The sequence below is a fragment of the Phalaenopsis equestris genome, unplaced genomic scaffold (genome assembly GCF_001263595.1).
Source record: "Phalaenopsis equestris unplaced genomic scaffold, ASM126359v1 Scaffold234275, whole genome shotgun sequence".
Taxonomy (NCBI): Eukaryota; Viridiplantae; Streptophyta; class Magnoliopsida; order Asparagales; family Orchidaceae; genus Phalaenopsis; species Phalaenopsis equestris.
In genome coordinates this window covers 39,523-46,563 of record NW_018252195.1, presented here as the reverse complement: position 1 = coordinate 46,563, position 7,041 = coordinate 39,523, and the positions used below count along the sequence as shown (strand labels likewise).

The window sequence follows — 7,041 nt, the reverse complement described above, 5'->3', positions numbered from 1 at the left end:
GTAGGGAAAAAGCACCGACCTCTAGATCATATAGAAGCTGTAAGCCACTGAAAAAGTTTTTGTTTATCACACACATCATTACTTGCTACCCCATAAGATATGCTATTTCTATTTAAATATTTTCCTCTTATGATCAAGCATATGATGCAGGGCACGCTTAATTAAGGAATCGTACACTGTCGAAGGTCAGACACTGACACGGCTCTAACATGTGTCGAACGTGACATAAAAGTGCCCAATGTAAATAATAATTAAAAAAGAGGACACTCTGTCCTAAATTAATGAGCTTTCTAAAAGTATTTTTAGATTAAAATTCAAAAAAAATATGTATTTATGTAAAACTTAAGATTTACATACATACCACTATACTTTTATGTTTTTACATATCTAACACATAAATTTCAATTTTCACATAGATGCAACTTTAAACGTATATGAAAATGAGTATTTCACTTCTTAAAACTGAAAATATTGGTATGTTAGATGTGATATGAAAGATATGGGTGGCATAAGGGTAAAAAGAAAAAAATTTAGGTGTTAGATATGTAGATACATAAGAATTCAGTGCCAAAGAAGTTGGTGATTTTTTTATTTCTTTTAATGAATAATGATTAATAGGACTTAAATCTTGATATAATATAAGATAATATATGATTTCATTTTGTATGCCATAAATTAAACAACTATTTACGGATATCTTAGTTTTTGAAAACTAATGTTATAAATTTCTTATTTTCCTTTTGTATTATTTTTAATATTTTGTTTATTTAATTTTTTTATTTTTTTAACATTTTTTATTATAAAGGTGTGTCTGACATGTGTCCGTCTCTAATAATTTTAATAAAAGTCATGTCTCGTGTCCCATGTCTGTGTTGTTTCCATGTCTCCATGTCCATATTCGTCCAACGTAAGATCAAACAAATTGCAGAAGCACCACTATGTATCCATAATCACCAAATGATGAGGTTATAGATAAACAAAGTCCTAACCTTAATCATACAGAGAAATAAAGCACATCTTTTATCACTCAAACAACATGCAAAATTACTTAAGTTGAGAAATAGGGGATTTATTGTGTTGCTTACTATACAAACCAATACCAAAATGCATGCACAAGTCAATCTTTTGTATACATAAACCTTAAGGTCTACAGTGAACATCACACATAACTCAAAAAAACAAGAAGTAAGAACAAAAAAATAAAACAATATAACATGGTTAGAGTTCTTATAACTCAACGTTCATAGGGCAACATCAATTAAATCTTTTTATTGAGAAATATAATGAATATAAACAAAAGATTTATCAATTGATTTTTGGTCTCGTAAAGAGCGCATAAATCACTCAACCCCTAAACAAAAAAAGAAAAAAAATGAATGACTTGCATATTTAAGCCATATAAAATCCACAAGAACCACATTCTCATGCATCTTTATTTCTTACAATTATTAATCCAAAGATCATAAATTTGATTCAGGCAAAACAACCAAGAAGAAAGAAGATCAAGTGTACGAAGGAACCAAGCAAAACTTTACAAGTGATTTACACCAATGGAAGCTAATACTTGTGATGAAACACTGTGGAAGCCCTAAGGTTTCTTCCGATTTCCCCAAAGGACAAACCCTTGACTCCTTGCCTCCTCACTCTTGTGATTTTCTTTTCGATTTTTAATTCATGGGTTAGGATTCAAAGAAAAATATCTATACAAGCATTGCTTATATGAAGGTAAACTATAACCATATAATCCACAGAGAAAATAAGAAGCAAAATAGATCTCAATTCAAGAACATATCTTAAGAATTCACCTATTCCTATAGAGTCAATAGAGATCAAACCAATACATTGCTACTACTAAACTATGAAGGAAGAAGAAGAGCATTACCAATATATATTTAGGCATTTGCTACATATGATTTATAATTTTATTTAATAGATGTATAATAGTTGAATTTCACAATTTTCAAGAATTAATCAATGTAAATAATTACATTTAAAGATATAATGCAAGTATAAGCTTTAATTATTCTTTCCTTTATATATATATATGCTTGAATTTCCTTTATATATGCTTGTATATATATATTTCTTGTTGCTTTTATAAATAAGGGCTGTAGTGTGCTTTTATCTTAATATGATCTCTTGGTTTTTCCATCCCGTAAGAAGCAAAAGAGGAGAAAGGGGTGGGGTACGTGAGTTGTTGGAAAGCTTTTTAGATCTCCTTGTTTCAGGAAGTTTTTGAAAGTGATTTTATTGTATAACTCTTAAGCTGTGCAACTCTGTAGAAGTATGAAGTGTTTTCAAGTAAATCAAGACTTAAATTGATATGTGTTGACCTCACTTTTGGCGGAAGTGTAGTTTTTCTCCTCTTTAATAGCTTAGGGTCTAGCCGTAAGACTTCACTGTCAACTACTCCTAGAAAACTAGCAAAGGAGCACTCCCTGTTAGAAATTCTGAGCATTTCTTTGCTCGACTTGACGTTCTGCATGGTAGTTTTGACCGCTATTACTTAGTAGGTAAGGCTACTATGGAGAAACTTAAGGAGCATCCCTATAGGACTGTTGGCCTTAGGATTGACCGTACGCGTTGATTTGACATCGTCGTGCTCTTCACCGTCCTGTTTGATTGAGCTCGAGCCGAGTTTTTGACGTGATTTGGGTCACGACGTGTTTTTGTCCTGATCGTCAACGAGGTTGTCTAAATGACACCAGATGACAAAACGGACTGTGCCGACACGTCCAGAACGTCGATTTTGCCTAAAGGGGACGATCGTTTCACCGAAACAACACGTCTGGGAAAAAATACACATTTAAGTGTTAATTATAATAATAAACAATATTTTATTATTATTATTATTATTATTATTATTATTATTACTACTACCTTATTTTTAAATCCTAACCTAATTTCATTATCTCCCCCTCCCCTCTGCTGAGTCTCGACCCCGTGGAACTCTGCCCTAGCTTCGGCTCGCTCGGTTCCACCTGGCCCGCTCCTTCGTGTTGTTGGAGTCTCGTTCCCGCGCCCGCCTCGCGCATACGGGACGATCCCGCGACCCGTCCCTTATCGTATCTCATCCTCTGCGAGGATCTCATCCTCTGCCTCTGGCACGCCCGTATGGGGGCGTCTGCTCCTCTCGATCCTTCGATCCGTATGCGATCCCCTAATCATTCCTTCTCCTTCTCTCTGGTTTATTGACACTCTGTTTGGTGCGTTTCAATGGGCCAAAAATTTCTGAGAGGGAAAATTTCTGACTGTTTGGTGCGTTTCAATGGGCCAAAAATTTCTGAGAGGGAGGGAAAACTCTGCCAAATTTATTTCTCACCTTTTTTCTTTAGTTCTTCCTCTTTGGGTTCGCTTCCTCTTGCTGTTGGAGAGGAGTTTAGGCTGTGAAGTATTTTTCTGAACTTTTTTACTTTAGTTCTGCATTAAAGAGGTACTTCTTCCCCTCCTCTGTGCCTTGCTTCTTTTTCGATTTCTCTCGGCCAAGCTGCTGGAAATAGTTTTTTTCTTTGGATGGTACAACATGCTAGTCTAATATACTTCATGTATTTTTTGATATTCACCATTCAAGCATATGAAAGTAGGTTTTTGAGCATGTTCTAGGAGTTAGTCCTGATTATTTGCTATAATCAATGAAAATATAGCATGTTATTGGATGCCTTCTTTTTGCTTGAAGTATTTGGAAGTATTATGATGTAGCTTTGAAACGAGATTTGCTCCTCCGAAATACATGTCGGAATGCATCATAAATCTTTTTATTTTTATCACTCCTGCTTAAAATGAATACTAGAGAGCCCGCTTTGCTTTTCATATATATGTGGGGCTCAGTTTTAGCTCATGTGGTTGCCTCATTTGTTCGAAAGCTATATGATGTATAAAAAGATTTATTTTGGAAGTCTCTCGGAACTTATTTTGAAAGCTTGGTGTTTGATTTATCATTGCTCTTTCTTGTTCAAGTATTGGTTGAGAAAAAAGAATTTTTGGAGGTTTTGAAATGTTAACTTTGAGGTTTATGCATGCTTCTCTATTTCACGTTATTCTTCTCATATGAAACACATATTGAGGTGGATTTGTTTTAGCCACCGGATGACACAATTTTTGGCCTTTGCTGGGCTCGGTTTTTAGCCTCTATTGGGGCTCGGTTTTGGCTCTCTGTGGCTTTTCCTTGCTCGAAATACATGTTATGAGAAAAATTATTTAATTTGGAAAGCTTTGTAACTTGTTTTGATGGCTTGGTTTAGCTCCTCGTGAGGCATCCTTTTGCTCAAATATCTGTTGGAAACGGTTTCATGTTGGTGGCCCGAATGTGTTCTCTATGTTGTTGTTCTTGTTTAAAGTGTATACTGGTTCCATAAATTGTGGCTCCATAAATTGATGTTATAAATTGATGTTTCAAAGGCATGTGGGTTATTCTTTGGCTTTGAATGACTCAGTTTTACCTTGAGGTGGCTGGAATTTTTATCTCCATTAAAGCTTGGGTTTTAATTTATGCTCAGGCCCTATTTTGGCCTTGAATGACTCGGTTTTGCTTGCTTTGGCCCTTACCCGAGAGCTTGTTGAGGGGTTGTTATGTGCTTCTCTGGCTCCTACCTAAGAGCTTGTGATGGAGTTTGTTCAAACCTTTTCTTGGTCTTACTCGTGAGCCTGTTGGTGGGTCATTCGGGATTGTTTGGCTCTTCTTGTTGGGCTTGATTAGCTTGAATTTTGCTGATGAATCAAGTTTGTCATCTAAAAAAAAATTATAATCATTTTATTTATTTTTTTTATCCTCTTATGTATGTGGGGGGAGCATATTAGCCACTGGTGGTTCTTTTGGTTGCCTCGGTCGTGAGCCTTAACAGCTCTCCCTTTCCTTTGGTTGCCTTAGTCGTGAGTCTTACTTATTGTTCCTTGGGTTGCCTTTGGTCATGGGCCTTAGCAGTTGTTCCTTGCTGCCCTGAACCGTGAGCCTTAGTAGTTGCCTCCCTTGTGGGTTGCCTTGGCCGAGAGCCTTAACTGTTGTTCATCTCTTTGTATTGAGCTTGGCTGTGAGCATTTATGTGGTTTTAGCCAGATGTTTTTATATTTATTTAACATATGAAGCTTTTGATTACATTTGGAATTGGATGACTTTGATGTTGGCATGATTTTGGAAGTATAAATGGTTGTCGTCCCTGGGATACTTTTCCTTTTGTTCGAGTTGTGGAATTTGAAAATTCATTTTCAGGGGAGCATATGGTTGATTTAAATTGAATTCATAAATGATGTTTCGGGAGTTTGACATTAAAGTTTTGATATAGTTCGAGTGCAGGCTCGGGTGTGTGTGGACATGTAGTTAGTGGTAGAGCCATGTGTGCGACCGTCACATTGACTTGGGTTGATCCACTTATAAAATGTGGAAAATGATATCCTTTCGGATTGATTCAAGGATCTTAGGGCCTTCTTTTTCAGATCTTTTCGTCATGAGTTTTGAGGGCTGATTCATCCTCCTTTCTGATGTTTTAAGTGGATAAGTACCTCCTCTCTCCACCTTATTTTTGTTCTTTTTTTTCTTGCTTTTTGGTTCGGTTTTTTATGCTTATGTCCGATGCATAAGCGTCCACGTATAGCCTTTTGATATACGTGAAATCATCAAGCAAGGTCGCAAGTAGTTCGGTTTTGTTTTGGGGCTTAGAGCGGTGATGACAAAAGCACACCAGAGATAGAGCATAATGATATGTCATCCTACGACATCGGGATCCGATTCAGGAACCTATCAGGATCCGATTCAATAATTCGGTGAGCTGTAGGATGACAGTATTATTCACTGACATAAGACTAGCGAGAGTTGACCCGAAACTTCTTAGGTAGTTGGTAGCACTACGCCCGACAACGCGATCGACTCGTGGACTACTTTTCAAAATTGATAAAAAAACAAAATTGATAAGAATAGATACACCTTTTTTTTAAAACAAAAATATATTTTTCGCTACAAATAAAATTGATACAACTCCTTTTGTATGCTTAAAACTTATGTGCATGCTAAAAATATAAATTTTAAATATGTCCACCTATTGATTACCTGTTTGGGCTAAAGAGCACCCTCCTGAGTTAGGTTCGATAGGACATCTTTCTAGTTGAGTGGCGGGCTTTATACATCCGGGTGACCGAGTAGCCTTCAACGACCCTCGAGTACTAATATATAGTTGAGTCTAGTCCCAACTTGAGTGCTTGCGATCCCCCCTTTTCAGATTTTTTCATATGTTTTCTCGGGATTTTTTACCAAAGCACTCGTGGTCGCTTTTCGGGGTTTTCCCCGTGTTTTCTAAGATTTTCATTGATTCGTCGATTTCCTCGCATTTTTCTTGTCGCGAGTCTTGTGACGATTATTCTCGAGATTTCTGAGTGATGTTTTTTTACTTCGTTTATATAAAGCATTTCGGTCTGCTTATTTCGGTCTGCTTCCTCAAGGCTTCCTCAAGTTTTGTTGCTTGTACCTGATTGCATCAATTACACCTAAGGAACTGCGGATCTCCCAGATATGTAGGTTTGTTTTATGTTTACAGCATATTACTTTCTTGTAATTACTTACAAGTTGTATTTCTTACTTTTTTTTACACCTCATGTTGTACTGTTCTCTTTACTGCATACTCTACTGTTATGTTATACACTGTACAACTTCAACACGTTCCCTATAAAATGTTTGAAGAACTACAACCATAGGGCCGCTGGATTTAACATCATAACCTGACACCCTAGAAAACTTAAACTCGTCACGACAAGGAACTTGGAGCTAGCGCGGTGGTCAGCACGGTCATCTTCAACAGCAGAACATGTCTTCCTCAACTAAACTATTTCTTCCATAGAATTAAACAATAATCCATAGAATTTCGAGGTCGTTCGCGTGGTGCGACATAAATCCTCAACTTGTCTTTTAAACATTTGTACAACTCTATTGCAACTCTATAGTGCAATCTAAGCCCTAACTCGTTTTAGGATTTTGAGGTTGTCGTCCAACACGACCTAAATCCTCACATCTTTCAGATTATTTATACGATCGTTTCATACAAGTGTAAGCCCTAA

The 7,041-nt window shown here is 36.5% G+C and overlaps 1 protein-coding gene across 1 annotated transcript in view; it reads right to left on the bottom strand.

Moving 5' to 3' along the window:
• The window catches only part of LOC110038895 (sulfofructose kinase-like), a 35,331-nt gene that overhangs the window by 25,469 nt on the left and 2,821 nt on the right, over positions 1-7,041 (bottom strand). The window lies entirely within an intron of this gene.